Raw genomic sequence first — 21,078 nt, 5'->3', positions numbered from 1 at the left:
TTGCTTTCAGAAGTCACGTGGCTAAATTCAACTGGCAGACAAGCGACAAGACGACAGATGGACGCTGCTGGAAAGTCGTGCCTCTCTTGCACTCTCCTTGCCACCTGCTGCCAGAGCCTGCTGCTTTTGCCCCACACAGTCTGCTTTGCAGCTCTGCCTTCCTCTCTCTGCCACAGCCATTCCCAGCAGCTCAGCGGGCTGCGACCACATTGTCCTCACAGCTCCCCCTGGTCCGGTCCCCTCCAGAGAACTAATCTTCAGGGCCTACGCTGAGGTCACACTTTTGAATTAGACACCTTGACCGCCTCACTCTGCTCACCCCTTGAAGTGTATCATCTTTCTGGGAACTCCAAGGTGGCTAGCATCACAAAATAAATCTCATTCTATATTGTTTGATATGAGTAAATGATTGAAAATAGCCCAGACTCTGGAGCTTTGGTTTGCTTGGATCCTAAACCCTTGTAAGGCCACTTACTGGCTGTGTGGTCTACAGCAGCTTCCTTCATATTTCTGTGCCTCAGTTTCCTCATACGTAAAATGCAGACAATAATAGTACTTACCTCATAGGGTTGTCATGAGAATTAAATAGGCAAACATTCGTAAAATGCTTAGGACAGTCTGACACATGACCTAAAGTTAAATTACAATGAATCAATATGAAATAGCATAAATATGGCTGTAAATATTTCTGCTGTTCTGATATTTACATGAGAAAACAATTCTTCTTCAATAGGAAACAAAAAATATCTAAAATGCCCACCACAATTTCATATATAATAGTCTTTCTCTGGAGTAAGAGATACCAATGTGATTATTTTAAACAATTTGCTATTAGGATAAACAGTTGTTTTATAAGGTGTTTCTCAGGACCACTGAGATTTACTGAAACAAGCCACCAGCTGTTGAGAAATGCCTGATACAAGCTATATGCCCTCATCTCCCTACGTCTTTGCTTGTGCTTTTCTCTCTGCTTCAATTGTCCTTGGAATCCACCTTTTCGTGTCATAACTCCACACATCTTCAAGGCTACAATGCCGTGCTCTTTGCTATCCATGGCCCCGAGCAGAGGTGATGGCTTCCTCGCTTGCCCTCCCACAGCACAGGGTATCGCGGGATCAGGAGTGCAGAGCGAGCTCCCAGCGTGCCTATGTGCACCCCTCCTTGCTGAGCTGAGAATGCTGTGAGGACAGGGACTGGTTTCATCCATCTCTGTATCCTCAGTGCCCACATAGCTCAGGACCTGGCAAAAAGTGCTGCTCTGTCAACATGGAACTGACTCGTAAAATGACTTGTTTCACTTGGCTTTCTTACTTTTAGGTCAAGTAAGTGGCATTTGGAAAGTATAAAAGACAGACTCTCTTGTCTATATTTAAAAATCCAAGGACAATAATGACACTTATACAGTTGACTCTACTTTTCTCTCTCTCTCAAAAAAAAATGGTACTTCCTCAGTAGTTCTCTAACAATGCTTGCCTTGCCCTCACCCTGTGTTCTTCCATTATATTCCCTTGGCTGTCATATTTTGAGATCTCAATTTCTTTGCATATGACTATAAAGCTAAAGCTCTATAAGCCCCATCCATAGACATTACTGGTGACCTCCAATATTGGTCTTCACCTCTTCCTCTTAGATCCACAGGAAGTTTGCATCTCCCAGTGTCCCTTATATTTAGGAGAAGCCATATGACTAGTTTAGCTAAAGTGATGTGAGTAGATGTGAAATGTGCCCCTTCCAGGCCTGGCTCAAATCTCTTCATTCTCTATCTGCTCATTGAATGAAAGAGGCCTCCAAGGACCAAGAAGAAGGTGAAATTCATGATGAAAGGAGCTCAGAGCACTGAATGACTGCATGGAGAAAAGTCTCTTCCACTGACCCATATAAGACTGTGATCAGAGCAAAAGTAAAACTTAAGCCACTCGGATTTTAGGGCTGTTTTTTAATAGAAATTAGCACTCCAACTAATATATCTCAGCACTTACAAGAGAGTCTGTCACATGGCAGTCTCCTAGTAAATGGCAAGGGAATGAACGATTAGATGATGGACTAGCTTTAACTCTTGCTGGCTAAGTGAGGAATAAAATTCATCTGAAAGACCCTGAGTTCTTTCTGACTACAATACACTAGAGAATGGACAAGGAAACTCAAATAAGACATGAACCAAACCAAAGTAAACACTCAGAGGTTTGCTCTTGGATTGAGTGACTGAACAGCGCTGTGCTGACAACTCTCAGACTTTTGAGTCACCCCATCTACACGGGCCCCACTTGCCTTACCTGACCTCCTTTCCCTCAACTGCTCGTCGGCCTCATGTGTCCGGGACCCTGTGACTTCTCCAGATTTTAGAGCCTGGACCTTCTTGCCTGCCCTTGTCCACTGTCTCCCATATGCCAACGAACTCCAGTATGTCTGTAACTTAGAAAAAAATAAGGAGATTAAAATTACTGTTTTCTGGAATATAGTCAATTTGCAACTCTTGATGAATAAGCATTTGTAAGTGATCATATTGACTGTATTTATCCAATTGGGTTCTGAGACCTAGACCCTAGTATCCATAGCACAAAGTACATTTAGCTGTATAACGTAGGAAAGCATAGACTTAGAGGATGTAAAGTGTTCGGACTGAGTGTCTACGCTACACGGCCTCAGGTCATCACATTACTTTGATTGCACTTCGTCATTGCCTCCTTCCCCGGTGTGAGGGAAGGAAGCAATGGGAAACGAAGCCAGAGACAGTGAAAGGGCCCAGATCATACAGGACATCACCTCCCACGTTATTTTATCTTTAGAGCCCCAGGGAGCCATTAACAGGATTTAATAAGAGGTATGATAGGATCTGATTTTTTGTTTTTGAAAGATCACTCTGGCTGCTGTGTGGAGGGTAGATCTGAAGTGGTCAGACTGGAGACAGGGAGACAAGTCAGTGGATTGTTGCAAAGGGAAAGGATGAGGAGGTCTTCAATGAAGGCAGTGTCCGTGCGTGCAAAGAGAGAAGGATAAATTGAAACCACAAGCCTGGACAGATATAAAGTGTACCCAGCCCTTTACTATGCCACATGTGACATGGTTCGTTAATGTCCCAGAGATAAATAGAATTCTCCAGAGGAGAGCTAATGAGCATAGAATACAGTGGGACTTGGACTGGGCATCATATTTCCATATATTTGCCCTAAAGTAAACTTACTTTTTGTATTGATCATGTTACGCTGTGGCGTCACTTTGAACCTGTGATACGTTAAAATTCTCAGGCCTTATTAATATGAACTGCTCTAAAGCCACATCTCTCCCATCTAAAATCTGTGTCCAGTGCCCCAGAGAAGAGATTCCTGTTTTGCTGCACACACAAGGGCAAATCTTGATAAACAACTTCGTTAGAGAGAGAAAAACAGAACTCAAGTCAGATCTAGAACAATTATTCATATCTCCTTTCTAGAGTTTTAAAGAAGCCCTTAGAAGAGTACTGTCATATGTAAGAGCAAGTTTAGGACATATGGATCTGTATTTGCATCTTCTCTCCAGTATTTACAGCCTAGAGAAGTCTAATAAAGCTGAGCTTAGGTTTCATCATGTGCTAAATGTTAGTAAAGTTATTACTTATCTGTTAGAGTTTTCATTCAACAAATATTTATTGAGCAGCTACTATGTGCTGGGTACTGTGCTAGGCACTAGGAATAAAATAGTGGACAAGACATCCTACAGTCCCTGTCCCCATGGAGCTTATGTTCTAATAGTATTTGAGCATTCAAGAAAATGCACATCATGTACCAAGCACAATGCCTAGAAGAGATGCTGAGGGAGGAATGGCTATGATTTTTCAACTACACCGTGTTGGATTCATCGCACGATCTACTTGAATTTCTGCTCAAATTGTTAAAACTGACAGAGCTGTTACATATGTGTGTTGTACACATCTCACCACCCCCAATACCGATTGCACACATACCCACGATGGCACTAAAAAACAAGAGGAATTGCAACCAAGGACTTGAATTGTGAGGTGCTTCTCAAAGTAGATGCAATTGGACTATGAGATAAAGAAACAAGAGAAAACACAGCCTAAAGGACAGAAAGGAACAAACAACTTTCTAAGGTGATGACAGAATTATGGAAACTCTAAAAACAGAGAAAACAAATACAAAGAACCTGAGGGATTCCTGGGAAATTTTTCAAGGTAATTATGTCCTTTTAAGAGAAAGACATTCTTTCCCATCAATCCCCATAGCTACACACACACACACACACACACACACACACACACACACACACTGACATACAGTTTTGGCATTTGACCCTAGGCTAAAACAAAAAGAAACTACCTGACTGGAAAAAGCTCCTTACAAGAGTGTGTGTGTGCCTGTGTGTGTCTGTGTGTGTCTGTGTGTGCCTGTGTGTGTCTGTGTGTGCCTGTGTGTGTCTGTGTGTGCCTGTGTGTGTATGTGTGTGTCTGTGTGTGTGGTGGTATGGGTATGGGTTCAGGGAACAGCATTGCCTAGGAAGGAGTTACACTAAAATCCTCCACCAGCAGCATAGAGCACTGCTTCTTGGCAGTGGATTAGAGAGGGCTCTAAGCCCACCCACCCCATAGAGAAGCCTGCCAGTTGACACAGTCCAACTACTTATCCAGAGCCTCAGTTAGCCGCCTGGCCATAAACTGGGGGAGAGTACCATTGGGCCAACAGAACTGCTCCCCTCAGATCTAGAGTAATCAATGCAAATCTTTTTTTTTCTTTTTTTGAATTTCTGAATTTTATTTTATTTATTTATTTTTATACAGTAGGTTCTTATTAGTCATCCATTTTATCCCCATCAGTGTATACATGTCAACCCCAATCTCCCAACTCATCACACCACCCCCTCCCCCCCCCCCCCCCGCTGCTTTCCCCCCTTGGTGTCCATACATTTGTTCTCTACATCTGTGTCTCAATTTCTGCCCTACAAACCGGTTCATCTGTACCATTTTTCTAGGTTCCACATATAGGCGTTAATATATGATATTTGTTTTTCTCTTTCTGACTTACTTCACTCTGTATGACAGTCTCTAGATCCATCCACGTCTCTACAAATTACCCAATTTCATTCCTTTTTATGGCTGAGTAATATTCCATTGTATAGATGTATCACATCTTCTTTATCTATTCATCTGTCGATGGACATTTAGGTTGGTTCCATGACCTGGCTATTGTAAATAGTGCTGCAATGAACATTGGGGTACATGTGTCTTTTTGAATTATGGTTTTCTCTGGGTATATGTCCAGTAGTGGGATTGCTGGATCATATGGTAATTCTATTTTTAGTTTTTTAAGGAACCTCCATACTGTTCTCCATAGTGGCTGTATCAATTTACATTCCCACCAACAGTGCAAGAGGGTTCCCTTTTCTCCACACCCTCTCCAGCATATGTTGTTTGTAGATTATCTGATGATGCCCATTCTAACTGGTGTGAGGTGATACCTCATTGTAGTTTTGATTTGCATTTCTCTACTAATTAGTGATGCTGTACAGCTTTTCATGTGCTTCTTGGTCATCTGTATGTCTTCTTTGGAGAAATGTCTATTTAGGTCTTCTGCCCATTTTTGGATTGGGTTGTTTGTTTTCTTAATTTTGAGCTGAATGAGCTGTTTATGTATTTTGGAGATTAATCCTTTGTCTGTTGATTCGTTTGCAAATATTTTCTCCCATTCTGAGGGTTGTCTTTTCGTCTTGTTTATGGTTTCCTTTGCTGTGCAAAAGCTTTTAAGTTTCAATAGGTCTCATTTGTTTATTTTTGTTTTTATTTCCACTACTCTAGGAGGTTGGTCAGAAAAGATGTTGCTGTGATTTATGTCAAAGAGTGTTCTTCCTATGTTTTCCTCTAAGAGCTTTACAGTGTCTGGTCTTACATTTAGGTCTAATCCATTTTGAGTTTATTTTTGTGTATGGTGTTAGGGAGTGTTCTAATTTCATTCTTTTACATGTAGCTGTCCAGTTTTCCCAGCACCACTTATTGAAGAGACTGTCTTTTCCCCATTGTATATATCCTTGCCTCCTTAGTCATAGATTAGTTGACCATAGGTGTGTGGGTTTATCTCTGGGCTTTCTATCTTGTTCCATTGATCTATGTTTCTGTTTCTGTGCCAGTACCATATTGTCTTGATTACTGTAGCTTTGTAGTATAGTCTGAAGTCAGGGAGTCTGATTCCTCCAGCTCCGTTTTTTTCCCTCAAGACTGCTTTGGCTATTCGGAGTCTTTTGTGTCTCCATACAAATTTTAAGATTTTTTGTTCTAGTTCTGTAAAAAATGCCATTTGTAATTTGACAGAGATTGCATTGAATCTGTAGATTGCTTTGGGTAGTAGAGTCATTTCACAATGTTGATTCTTCCAATCCAAGAACATGGTATATGTCTCCATCTATTTGTATCATCTTTAATTTCTTTCATCAGTGTCTTATAATTTTCTGCATACAGGTCTTTTGTCTCCTTAGGTAGGTTTATTCCTAGATATTTTATTCTTTTTGTTGCAATGGTAAATGGGAGTGTTTTCTTAATTTCACTTTCAGATTTTTCATCATTAGTATATAGGAATGCAAGAGATTTCTGTGCATTAATTTTGTATCCTGCTACTTTACCAAATTCATTGATTAGCTCTAGTAGTTTTCTGGTGGCATCTTTAGGATTCTCTATGTATAGTATCATGTCATCTGCAAATAGTAACAGCTCTACTTCTACATCTCCTTTTTCATTTCTAATTCTGTTGATTTGAGTCTTCTCCCTGTTTTTCTTGATGAGTCTGGCTAATGATTTATCAATTTTGTTTATCTTCTGAAAGAACTAGCTTTTAGTTTTATTGATCTTTGCTATTGTTTTCTTCATTTCTTTTTCATTTATTTCTGATCTGATCTTTATGATTTCTTCCCTTCTGCTAACTTTGGTTTGGTATCCTGCTACTTTACCAAATTCATTCATTAGCTCTAGTAGTTTTCTGGTAGCATCTTTAGGATTCTCTATGTATAGTATCATGTTATCTGAAAACAGTGACAGCTTTACTTCTTCTTTTCCAGTTTGGATTCTTTTATTTCTTTTTCTTCTCTGATTGCCATGGCTAGGACTTCCAAAACTATGTTGAATAATAGTGGTGAGAGTGGAATCCTTATCTTGTTCCTGATCTTAGACAAAATGCTTTCAGGTTTTCACCAATGAGAATAATGTTTGCTGTGGGTTTGTCGTATATGGCCTTTATTATGTTGAGGTAGGTTCCCTCTATGCCCACTTTCTGGAGAGTTTTTATCATAAATGGGTGTTGAATTTTGTCAAAAGCTTTTGCTGCATCTATTGAGATGATCATATGGTTTTTATCCTTCAGTTTGTTAATATGGTGTATCACATTGATTGATGTGCATATATTGAAGAATCCTTGAATCCCTGGGATAAATCCCACTTGATCATGGTGTATGATCCTTTTAATGTGTTGTTGGATTCTGTTTGCTAGTATTTTGTTGAGGATTTTTGCATCTATATTCATCAGTGATATTGGTCTGTAATTTTCTTTTTTTGTAGTATCTTTGTCTGGTTTTGGTATCAGGGTGATGGTAGCCTCATAGTATGATTTTGGGAGTGTTCCTTCCTCTGCAGTTTTTTGGAAGAGTTTTAGAAGGATGGATGTTAGCTCTTCTCTAAATGTTTGATAGAATTCACCTGTGAAGCCATCTGGTCCTGGACTTTTGTTTGTTGGAAGATTTTTCATCACAGTTTCAGTTTCATTACTTGTGATTGGTATGTTCCTATTTTCCATTTCTTCCTGGTTCAGTCTTGGAAGGTTACACCTTTCTAAGAATTTGTCCATTTCTTCCAGGTTGTCCATTTTATTGGCATACAATTGCTTGTAGTAGTCTCTTAGGATGCTTTGTATTTCTGCAGTGTCTGTTGTAACTTCTCCTTTTTCATTTCTAATGTTAATGATTTGAGTCCTCTCCCTCTTTTTCTTGATGAGTCTGGCTAATGGTTTATCAATTTTGTTTATCTTCTCAAAGAACCAGCTTTTACATTTATTGATCTTTGCTATTGTTTTCTTTGTTTCTATTTCATTTATTTCTGCTCTGATCTGTATGATTTCTTTCCTTCTACTAATTTTGGGTTTTGTTTGTTCTTTCTCTAGTTCCTTTATGTGTAAGGTTAGATTGTTTATTTGGGATGTTTGTTGTTTCCTGAGGTAGGATTTTATTGCTGTAAACTTCCCTCTTAAAACTGCTTTTGCTGCATCCCATAGGTTTTGCATCGTAGTGTTTTCATTGTCATTTGTTTCTAGGTATTTTTTGATTTCCTCTTTGATTTCCTCAGTGATCTCTTGGTTATTTAGTAACGTATTGTTTAGCCTCCATGTGTTTGTGTTTTTTACATATTTTTCCCTGTAATTGATTTCTAATCTCATAGCATTGTGTTCAGAAAAGATGTTTGATATGATTTCAATTTTCTTAAACTTACTGAGGCTTGATTTGTGACCCAAGATGTGATCAGTCCTGGAGAGTGTTCCATGTGCACTTGAGAAGAAAGTGTAATCTGCTGTTTTTGGATGGAATGTCCTATAAATATCAACTAAATCTATCTGGTCTGTTGTGTTATTTAAAGCTTGTGTTTCCTTATTAATTTTCTGTTTGGATGATCTGTCCATTGGTGTGAGGTGTTAAAGTCCCCCACTATTACTGTGTTACTGTTGATTTCCTCTTTTAGAGCTGTTAGCAGTTGCCTTATGTATTGAGGTGCTCCTATGTTGGGTCCATATATATTTATAATTGTTATATCTTCTTCTTGGATTGATCCCTTGATCATTATGTAGTGTCCCTCCTTGTCTCTGTAATATTCTTTATTTTAAAGTCTATTTTATCTGACATGAGTATTGTTACTCCAGCTTTCTTTTGATTTCCATTTGCATGGAATATCTTTTTCCATCCCCTCACTTCCAGTCTGTATGTGTCCCTAGGTCTGAAGTGGGTCTCTTGTAGACAGCATATATGTGGGTCTTGTTTTTGTATCCATTCAGCGAGCCTGTGTCTTTTGGTTGGAGCATTTAATCCATTCACGTTTAAGGTAATTATCGATATGTATGTTTCTATGACCATTTTCTTAATTGTTTTGGGTTTGTTTTTGTAGGTCCTTTTCTTCTCTTGTGTTTCCCACTTAGAGAAGTTCCTTTAGCATTTGTTGTAGAGCTGGTTTGGTGGTGCTGAATTCTCTTAGCTTTTGCTTGTCTGTAAAGCTTTTGATTTCTCCATTGAATCTGAATGAGATCCTTGCCGGGTATAGTAATCTTGGTTGTAGGTTCTTCCCTTTCACCACTTTAAGTATATCATGCCACTCCCTTCTGGCTTGTAGAGTTTCTGCTGAGAAATCAGCTGTTAACTTTATGGGAGTTCCCTTGTACGTTATTTGTTGTTTTTCCCTTGCTGCTTTCAATAATTTTTCTTTGTCTTTAACTTTTGCCAATTTGATTACTATGTGTCTTGGCATGTTTCTCCTTGGGTTTATCCTGTATGGGACTCTCTGCACTTCCTGGACTTGGGTGGCTATTTCCTTTCCTATGTTAGGGAAGTTTTCGACTATAATCACTTCAAATATTTTCTCGGGTCCTTTCTGTCTTTCTTCTCCTTCTGGGACCCCTATAATGCAAATGTTGTGTTTAATGTTGTCCCAGAGGTCTCTTAGGCTGTCTTCATTTCTTTTCATTCTATTTTCTTTATTCCGTTCCCCAGCAGTGAATTCCACCATTCTGTCTTCCAGGTCACTTATCTGTTCTTCTGCCTCAGTTATTCTGCTATTGATTCCTTCTAATGTAGGTGTAGGTGTAGGTTTTCATTTCAGTTATTGTATTGTTCTTCTCTGTTTGTTTGTTCTTTAATTCTTCTAGGTCTTTGTTAAACATTTCTTGCATCTTCTCGATCTCTGCCTCCATTCTTTTTCCGAGGTCCTGGATCATCTTCACTATCGTTATTCTGAATTCTTTTTCTGGAAGGTTGCCTGTCTCCACTTCATTTGGCTGTTTTTCTGGGGTTTTATCTTGTTCCTTCATCTGGTACATAGCCCTCTGCCTTTTCATCTTGTCTATCTTTCTGTGAATGTGGTTTTTGTTCCACAGGCTGCAGGACTGTAGTTCTTCTTGCTCCTGCTATCTGCCCTCTGGTGGATGAGGCTATCTAAGGGGCTTGTGCAAGTTTCCTGATGGGAGGGACTGGTGGTGCGTAGAGCTGGCTGTTGCTCTGGTGGGCAGAGCTCAGTAAAACTTTAATCTGCTTGACTGCTGATGGGTGGGGCTGGGTTCCCTCCCGGTTGGTTGTTTGACCTGAGGCAACCCAACACTGGAGCCTACCTGGGCTCTTTGGTGGGGCTAATGGCAGACTCTGGGAGGGCTCATGCCAAGGAGTACTTCCCAGAACCTCTGCTGCCAGTTTCCTTGTCCTCATGGTGAGCCACAGCCTCCCCCCCACGCCTCTGCAGGAGACCTTCCAACACTAGCAGGTAGGTCTGGTTCAGTCTCTCCTGGGGTCACTGCTCCTTCCCCTGGGTCCCGATGTGCACACTACTTTGTGTGTGCCCTCCAAGAGTGGAGTCTCTGTTTCCCCCAGTCCTGTCGTAGTCCTGCAATCAAATGCCGCTAGCCTTCAAAGTCTGATTCTCTAGGAATTCCTCCTCCCGTTGCCGGACCCCCAGCTTGGGAACCTGACGTGGGGTTCAGAACCTTCACTCCAGTGGGTGGGCTTCTGTGGTATAAGTGTTCTCCAGTCTGTGAGTCACCCACCCAGCAGTTATGGGATTTGATTTTACTGTGATTGCGCCCCTCCTACCGTCTCATTGTGTCTTCTCCTTTGTCTTTGGATGTGGGGTATCTTTTTTGGTGAGTTCCAGTGTCTTCCTGTCGATGACTGTCCAGCAGCTAGTTGTGATTCTGGTGTTCTTGCAAGAGGGGGTGAAAGCATGTCCTTCTACTCTGTCATCTTGGTTCCTGGCTCCTATCCTATTTTTTCTAAATGCAAATCTTCATTCAAAATAAAGTGAATCATCAGATGTGAGGAAAACAAGGAAGATGAAAGAAAAGGACCAAGGTGTATAACCTGGACAAAGGTGCACAATTGACTCTATAGGAAATAGATAATTTAGGGAACAAAGGAGAATTATACATACTTAGGGTATGAAAGGAGATTTCATCCATTAAACAAGAAAAGATTTCTACAAAGAAAAGCAATCCAACAATGAAAAAAAAAGAAAAATAAATTATTACTGGCAAATATGGCATTTAATAGAAGGGCTGAATAACAAAATAGAAATAGGGAAAGACTAATTTCATGATCTAGAAGATAAAATTGAGGGATCTCTCAGAATATAGAAAAAATGACAAGACATGGAATCCTGGGGGAGGATGTTCTGAGATATAAATTCCAACAACCAAGTGAATGTATAGAGGTAATAATCAGAGAGTTAGCCTAGGAAAAACCCCCAGTGTGGAGGAAACACGGAACACTTCAGTGTGAAAGGATCCACTGAGTATCACAGAAGTTGAATGAAAACAGGACACCTGCCCCACATTTGGACACATCCTGGTGATATTTCAGACCTCTAAATCTGAAAAGCTTCCAGTGGAGGAAAACAAAAATCATACCAGCATCAGGCTTATCATCCGTACTTCTGCATGAGAATGATTTTGAACCTAAAAATCAATATCTAACCAATGTGATGGTAAGCTCAAGACAGTTTGGACAAACAAGAAATCAGAAATTTTACTATCTAGAGACCCTCTCTGAAAGAAATATCTGTTGGGGGTTTTAATGAAACAAAAAACAACAAAGGGAGGGAGGGAGGAAAAGAAAAGAAGAAAGGGAAGTTAGGAAGGAAAGGAGGAAGGAAGGAAGGAAGGAAGCAAGGAAGTGGATGATACGAGACACATGAGTGGTGAGCAAAGAATACACTATAATTTCTGGTTACATCTCAATAAATGTGTTTACATTATGTAGAAAGTTGATGACAATATAGAACAAAAACCTCAGATGATGACTGCACAGGGGATCTTAGGGGAATGGGAGAAAGTAATAGACTTTCTTCTATTTCTGAAGGAACATAAAAATATTATTTCTAAATGTTTATTAAAAAGTAGAAGTTTAAATATGTGTAAAAAATTTTTAAGTATTAGAAATTAGAAATAGAGAAAATGGGGCCAAGAAATTTTGATCGGTCCAACAAATGGCAAGGGGTGAGGAAGGAGAAAACAAAATAATAAAGGCATGGTAAACAGACAACATAAAATTAGGTGGCAGGAATAAAATCAAACAAATTGGTAATAACAGTAAATATGAGTGTATAAAATTCCACCATTACAAAATAGGGGTTTCCCGCATCGATTTTAAAAATCCAGGTATGCTTTACTGATAACAGGCAATTCTATGCCAATGGGACAGAGAATGATTAAAAATTAAGGGACAGAAAGGAAAAAAATGGATATACTAGTCAAAGACCTAGGGGGTAATAAACAGGTGTGCTGATACTAATACAAAGAATTCATATTCAAAAGAATTAAATTGGACTAAGAGGGTTATAGGACAATTTTTAATACTGAGAAAATATTCAATCTGCCTGAAAGATATAGCATCTAGAAATCTTTCTGAGCCTAGCAACATTTAAAAAATATATACAGAAAAAATTCTGGAAATAAAAGAAAATTTTCATATTTTTTCACAATCATGTTGAGAGATATTAACACACCTCTACTTCTAATGCAAATGCTAATGAAAAGAATGAAATTGCTGCAAGGAAAGCAAAAGGGAGGACTTACAACAAATAAAAACAGAAATTAAGAAATGAAAAACATTAAAAACATAGACTTGATTAATAAAGCCAAAAGCCAGTTTTTTAATTGTGATAAAATAAACACAATGTAATATTGACCATCTTAATCATTTTTAACTCTACAGTTCAGTTCTCTTAAATATATTCACGTTGTTTACAATGAATCTCCAGAATTTGTGCATCTTGCAAAACTGAAACTCTATTTCCATTAAGCAGTAAATGCCCTCCTCCCCCTAGTCCCTGGCAACCACCAGTCTACTTTCTGTTTCTATGAATTTGACTGCTCTAGGTGTCCCATGTAAGTGGGATCACATAGTATTTGTCATTTTGTTACTGGCTATTTCACTTAGCATAATGACCTCAAGGTTCATCTATGCTGTACCATATGTTAGAATTCTCTTCTTTTTTAAGGCTGAATAATATTCCACTGTATGCCTATATCACATTTGGTTTATCCACTCGTTCGTCAGTGCACACTTCTTTGCTTTCACATTTTGGCTATTGTGAATAACGCTGCTATAAACATGGGTGTACAAATATCTCTTTGAGATACTGTTTTAATTCTTTTGGGTATATGACCAGAAGTGGACTTTCTGGATCATATGGAAATTCTGTTTAATCTTTTGAGGAAATGCCATAATGTTTCCCATACCGAGTACACCATTTTACATTTCCACCAATCATGCTCAAGGGTTCTAATTTCTCTATATCTTCACCAACACTTGTCATTTTCTGTTTGTTTGATTTTGGGTTTTTTTGTTTGTTTGTTTGTTTTTGTAGGCCATTCTAATAGATGTGAGGTGATATTTCATTTTGGGTTTTGATTTGCATTTCCCTAAAGATTAGTGATGTTGAGCATTTTTTCACATGCTTGTGGCCACTTGTGTATCTTCTTTGGAGAAATTTCTATTTAAGTCCTTTGCCCATTTTTTAATTGGATATTTGTGGGGGTTGTTTTTGTTGAGTTGTAGGAGTTTTCATATATTCTGGATAAGAACCCCTTATCAGGTATATGATTTGCAAATATTTTATCCCCTTCTATAGGTTGACTTTTCATTGTTTTGATTGTGTCTTTTAATGCACATAAGTTTTTTTTTAATAAATTTATTTATTTATTTATTTTAGCTGTGTTGGGTCTTCATTTCTGTGCGAGGGCTTTCTCCAGTTGCGGCAAGCGGGGGTCACTCTTCATTGCGGTGCGCGGGCCTCTCACTATCGCGGCCTCTCCTGTTGCGGAGCACAGGCTCCAGATGCGCAGGCTCAGTAGTTGTGGCTCACGGGCCCAGTTGTTCCCCGGCATGTGGGATCTTCCCAGACCCGGGCTCGAACCCGTGTCCCCTGCATTGGCAGGCAGATTCTCAACCACTGCGCCACCAGGGAAGCTCCACATAAGTTTTTAATATCGATGCAGCCCAATTTATCTATTTTTACTTTTGTTGCCTGTGAAAAAGGCAGGTTTTTTTTAAAGCAATACAATTGTCAAATCTTTGTGAAATCTGAATGCAGATTTGGAGAAGACCAAATAAATGCACAAGTGTTTTAACTCTAGGAACGAGAAAGGGAACATAGATAGAAATAACCCATAAAATCAATGCACTCTCAAGTTTTTAAAGCCTAGCATTTTTGTCATAGAACTTCAAAGGCTGATTCAAAAACTTATTTGGAAAAGAAAATGTATGAGAAAAGAGGGGGTATATCTCATATAGCACAAGGGGGGTGGGGTAGTAGCCCTCTACCTATAAAATTATGGTAATTAAGAGAGTGTACCACTGGTACAGGACTAGAAAAATACATCAATGGAACAGAAAATAAAGTCTAAAAACAAATACAGGTTTATAGAGAAACTCGATATTCAGTCAGGGATGAATTAAATATCTATCAAATGGTCTTAGGACAATTGTCTATCTGTAAAAAAAAAAAAGCCATATGATTGGATATTTTCATCAGATCATTCAAAAATTAAACTCCATACGGATTAAAGATCTGGGTATGAAAACTACACAATTTCAAACATGCTGGAAAAATTAAGAGAATTTTTTCTCATTGTTTCAAAGTGGAAAAGGCCTTCCTAAGCAAGACACAAAACACAGAAGCCTACAGGAAAATATCAATAGCTTTGAGTATGTAAACACATCATTTAATGACAGACACAGTAAGGAAAAAGCAAAATACAAGTGTAAGGCTGAGAAAAATTATTTAAAACAGACAGGATTAAAATCCAGAATATATACAGATCTTCTAACAACCTAAAGTCAAAGGTGAAACAACTCAGTAGGAAATAAAGCAAAAATTATAAAGATATTTCACAAGAGGATCATATGGGCAAAAAATATCTAAAATTATATCCATTCTAATTATTAATTAGGAAAATTGGAATTAATACCAAGCATAAGATGTTTTTGACCATCAGATAGGCAAAATTTTAATTTTTTCCAGCTTTATTGTGATATAATTGACATATATCATTGTCTAAGTTTAAGTTATACAATGTAATGATTTTATATATGTATATGTTGAGAAATGATTACCACAATAAGGTTAGTTAACACATCTATCACCTCACACAGTGACCTGTGTGTGTGTGTGTGTTTGTGTGTGTGTGTGTGTGGTGAGAACTTTTAAAATCTACTCTCCCAGAAACTTTCAAATATATAATACAATACTGTGAAGTAGAGTCACCATGCTGTACATTACATTTCCAGAACTTACTCATCTTACAACTGGAAGTTTGTACCCTTTGACCACCATCACCCATTTTCCTCACCTTTCAGCCCCCAGCCTTTGCAATCACCAATCTGTTCTCTGTTTCCATGAATTTTTTTTTGATTCCACATAAAAATGAGATCACACAGTATCTGTCTTTCTCTATCTGACATTTTACTTAGCATAATGCCCTCAAGGTCCATCCATATTGTTGCAAATGGCGTGATTTCCTTCTTTTTATGGTTGAATAATATTCCATTGTCTGTGTGTGTGTGTGTGTGTGTGTGTGTGTGTGACATCTTCTTTATCCATTCATCTGTCGACAGATACTTAGGTTGTTTCCATGTCTTGGCTATTAGAAATAATGCTGCAATGAACACAGGGGTGCAGATATCTCTTCGAGATAGTGATTTCATTTCCTTCAGATAAACACCCAGAAATGGGATTGCTGGATCATATATTAGTTCATTTTTCATATTTTGAGGAATCTCCATACTGTTTTCCATTGTGGCTGTATCAATTTACATTCCCACCAAGAGCGCACAAGTGTTCCCTTCTTTCCACATCCTTGCCAGCACTTGTTATCTCTTGTCTTTTTGATAATAGTCATTCTAACAGGTGTGAAACGATATCTCATTGTTGTTTTGATTTGAATTTCCCTGGTGATTAGTGATGCTGAGCACCTTTTCATGTACCTGTTGGCCATTTGAATAGCTTCTTTGGAAAAATGTCTATTCAGGTTCTTTGCCATTTTTCAATTGAATTTGTTGGGGATTTTTGCTATTGAGTTGTATGAGTTTCTTATATATTTTGGATAGTAACCCCTTGTACAATATGTGGTTTACAAATATTTTCTCCCATTCTGTATGTTACCTTTACATTTTGTTGAACGTTTCTTTTGCTGTGCAAAAGCTTTTTAGTTTGATGTAGTCACACTTGTTTATTTTTACTTTTGTTGATTGTGCTTTGGGTGTCATATCCATAAAATCACTGTCCAGACCAATGCCAAGGAGCTTTTTCCCTATGTTTTTTCCTAAGAGTTTTATGATTTCAGGTCTTATTTTAAAATCTCTAATCCATTTCAAGTTAATTTTTCTGAGGGGGTAACACAGGGGTCCAGGTTCATTCTTTTCCATGTAAATATCAGATTAACCAGCACCATTTATTTAAGATACCACTCTTTCCCCATTAAGTATCCTCAGTTCAATTGTAATTTTATTTGACTGTATAAACATGGGTTTATTTCTGGGCTCTTGATTCTGATCCTTTGGTTGATATATCTGTTTTTATGCCACTACCATACTCTTTTGATTACTTTAGCTTCGTAATATAGTTTGAAATCAGGAAATGTGATGTCTCCAACTTTGTTCTTCTTTCTTATGATTGCTTTGTTTATTTGGCATCTTTTGTGGTTCCATACACATTTTAGGATTTATTTTTATATCTATAAAAATGCCATTGAAATTTTGATGGGATGTATTGAATCTATAGATTACTTTGGGGAGTATGGACATTTTAACAGTATTAATTCTTCCAATCCATTTACATGGGATATCTTTCCATTTAAATGTGTCTTCTTCAATTTCATTCATCAATATTTTATAGTTTTCTGTGAACAGATGGTTAACCTCCTTGGTTAAATTTATTCCTAAGTATTTGATCATTTTTTATGTTATTGTAAATGAGATTGTTTTCTCTATTTCTTTTTCAGATAATTCATTGTTAGTGTATAGAAATGCAAGTGATTTTTGTACATTGATTTTGTATCCTGTAACTTCACTGAATTTGTTTATTAGTTTTTTTGGTGGAGTCTTCAGGATCTTCTATATATAAGGTCATGTCATTTTCAAATAGAGACAATTTTACTTCTTCCTTTCCAATTCAGATGCGTTTATTCTTTTTCTTGCCTGATTGTTCTGGCTAGGACTTCTGATACTATGTTGAATAGTAGTGGTGGGAGTGGACACACTTGTCTTGTTCCTGATCTTAGAGGAAAAGCTTTCAAACTTTCACCATTGAGTGTGATGTTAGCTTTGGGACTGTCACATATGGCCTTTATTATGTTAAGGTATATTCCTTATATATCCAATTTTTAAAGAGTTTTTTTATCATGAAAGGATGTTGAATCTTGACAAATGCTTTTTCTGCATCTCTTGAGATGATCATGTTGTTTTTATCTTTCATTCTATTAGTATGCTGTATTACACTTGTTTATTTGCATATGTAGAGCCATGCTTGTTTTCTAGGGATGATTCCCACTTGATTGTGATGTATGACCCTTTAAATGTGCTGTTGAATTTGGTTTGCTAATATTTTGTTGAGAATCTTTGCATCTATATTCATCAGGAATACTGGACTGTAGTTTTCTTGTACTTTCAGTATTTGTCTTTGGGTATCAGGGTAATGGTGGCCTTGTAAAATGAGTTTGGGAGTATTCCCTCCTCTTCTATTTTTTGGAGTAATTTGAGAAGGATTGGCATTAATTCTTTAAATGTTTGGTTGCATTTGCCTGGGCTTTTTGATTACTGATGCAATCTCCTTGCTTACTATTGGTCTGTTCAGATGCTCTAATTCTTCATGATTAAATCCTGGTAGTGGTATATTCCTAGGAATTTATCTATTTCTTCTAGGTTGTGCAATTTGATGGCATATAGTTTTTAATAGTAGTCTCATATGATCCTTTGTATTTCTGTGGTATCAGTTGTAATGTCTCCTCTCTCATTTATAATTTTATTTATTTGCCATTAAGAAGTTATAACAATTGTAAGTATTTATGCACCCAACATCGGAGCACCATTATAGACAAAATGGACCTAACTAACAGATATATACAGAAAATTCCATTCAACAGCAGCCAAATACACATTCTTCTGAAGCACACACAGAATATTTTCTAGGATAGATCATATATTAGGCCACAAAAAAAGTCTCAAAAAATTCAAGAAAGTAGACATTATGTCCAGTATCTTTTCTGGCCACGATGGAATGACACCAGAAAGGAATGCTGAAACACTCACAAATACATGGATATTAAACAACACACTCCCAAATAACCAAGAGATCAAATAAGATATCAAAATGAAAATTAAAAAATATCTTGAGACTAATGAAAATGGAATCACAACATACCAAAATTTATAGATGTAGCAAAAGCAGATCTAAAAAGGAAGTTTATAGTGATAAACACATATATCAGGAAAAAAGAAAGATCTCAAATAAACAACCTAAGTTTACACCACAAGGAACTTTAAAAATAAGAACAAACTAAGGTCAAAGTTAGCAAAAGAAAGGAAATAATAAAGATATGAGCAGAAATAAATGAAATAAGAATAGAGACAAGGGAGGAGGAGCTTCAAGATGGTGGAAGAGTAAGACGCGGAGATCACCTTCCTCCCCACAAATACATCAGAAATACATCTACATGTGGAACGACTCCTACAGAACACCTACTGAACGCTGGCAGAAGACCTCAGACCTCCCAAAAGGCAAGAAACTCCCCATGTACCTGGGTAGGGCAAAAGAAAAAAGAAAAAACAGAGAAAAAAGAACAGGGACGGGACCTGCACCAGTGGGAGGGAGCCGTGAAGAAGGAAAGGTTTCCACACACTAGGAAGCCCCTTCGTGGGTGGAGACTGCGGGTGGTGGAGGGGGGAAGGTTCCGAGCCATGGAGGAGAGCGCAGCAACAGGGGTGCAGAGGGCAAAGCGGAGAGATTCCCACACAGAGGATCAGTGCCGACCAGCACTCACCAGCCCGAGAGGCTTGTCTGCTCACCCGCTGGGGCGGGCGGGGGCTGGGAGCTGAGGCTCGGGCTTCGGAGGTCAGATCCCAGGGAGAGGACTGGGGTTGGCTGCGTGAACACAGCCTGAAGGGGGCTAGTGTGCCACAGCTAGCCGGGAGGGAGTCCGGGAAAAGGTCTGGAGCTGCCGAAGAGACAAGAGACTTTTTCTTGCCTCTTTGCTTCCTGGTGCATGCGGAGAGGGGATTAAGAGCGCCACTTAAAGGAGCTCCAGAGACGGGCGCAAGCCACGGCTATCAGCACGGACCCCAGAGACGGGCATGAGACGCTAAGGCTGCTGCTGCCGCCACCAAGAAGCCTGTGTGCGAGCCCAGGTCACTGTCCACATTGCCCCTCCCGGGAGCCGGTGCAGCCCGCCACTGCCAGGGTCCCGTGATCCAGGGACAACTTCCCCGGGAGAACGCACAGCACGCCTCAGGCGGGTGCAACGTCATGCCGGCCTCTGCCACCGCAGGCTCGCCCCGCATCCGTACCCCTCCCTCCCCCCGGCCTGAGTGAGCCAGAGCCCCTGAAGCAGCTGCTCCTTTAACCCCGTTCTGTCTGAGCGAAGAACAGACGCCCTCAGGCGACCTACACGCAGAGGCGGGGCCAAATCCAAAGCTGAACCCCGGGAGCTGTGCGAACAAAGAAGAGAAAGGGAAATCATTCCCAGCAGCCTCAGGAGCAGCGGATTAAATCTCCACAATCAACTTGATATACGCTGCATGTGTGGATTACCTGAATAGACAGCGAATCATCCCACATTGAGCAGGTGGACTTTGGGAGCAACGATATATTTTTGTTTCCCTTTTTCTCTTTTAATGAGTGTGTATGTATATGCTTCAGTGTGTCATTTTGTCTGTATAGCTTTGCTTTTACCATTTGCCCTAGGGTTCTGTCTGTCTGCTTTTTTTTTTTTTATTACTTAAAAATATTTTTCTTCTTAATTATTTTTTATTTTTTATATTAATAACTTTATTTTATTTTATTTTGTTTTATCTTCTTCTTTCTTTCTTTCTTTCCTTTTTTTCTCCCTTTTATTCTGAGCCGTGTGGAAGATAGGCTCTAGGTGCTCTAGCCAGGCATCAGGGCTGTGCCACTGAGGTGGGAGAGCCAAGTCCAGGACACTGGTCCACAAGAGACCACCCAGCTCCACGTAATATCAAACGGTGAAAATCTCCCAAAGATTTCCATCTCAACGCCAAGACCCAGCTCCACTCAATGACCAGCAAGCTACACTGCAGGACACCCTATGCCAAACAACTAGCAAGACAGGAACACAACCCCCCATCCATTAGCACAGAGGCTGCCTGAAATCATAATAAGGTCACTGACACCCCAAAACACACCACCAGACGTGGACCTGCCCACCAAAAAGACAAGATCCAGCCCCATCCACCAGAACACAGGCACTAGTCCCCTCCACCAGGAAGCCTACACAGCCCACTGAACCAGCCTTAGCCACTGGGGACAGACACCAAAAACAATGGAAACTATGAACCTGCAGCCTATAAAAAGGAGACCCCAAACACAGTAAGTTAAGCAAAATGAGAAGACAGAGAAACACACAGTAGATGAAGAAGCAAGGCAAAAACCATCAGACCTAACAAATAAAGAGGAAATAGGCAGTCTACCTGAAAAAGAATTCAGAATAATGATAGTAAAGATGATCCAAAATCTTGGAAATAGAATGGAGAAAATACAAGAAACGTTTAATAAGGACCTAGAAGAACTAAAGAGCAAATAAACAGTGATGAACAACACAATAAATGAAATTAAAAATTCTCTAAAAGGGA

Source organism: Balaenoptera ricei, chromosome X (assembly GCF_028023285.1).
Source record: "Balaenoptera ricei isolate mBalRic1 chromosome X, mBalRic1.hap2, whole genome shotgun sequence".
Classification (NCBI taxonomy): Eukaryota; Metazoa; Chordata; class Mammalia; order Artiodactyla; family Balaenopteridae; genus Balaenoptera; species Balaenoptera ricei.
This window is presented reverse-complemented; position numbering follows the sequence as displayed.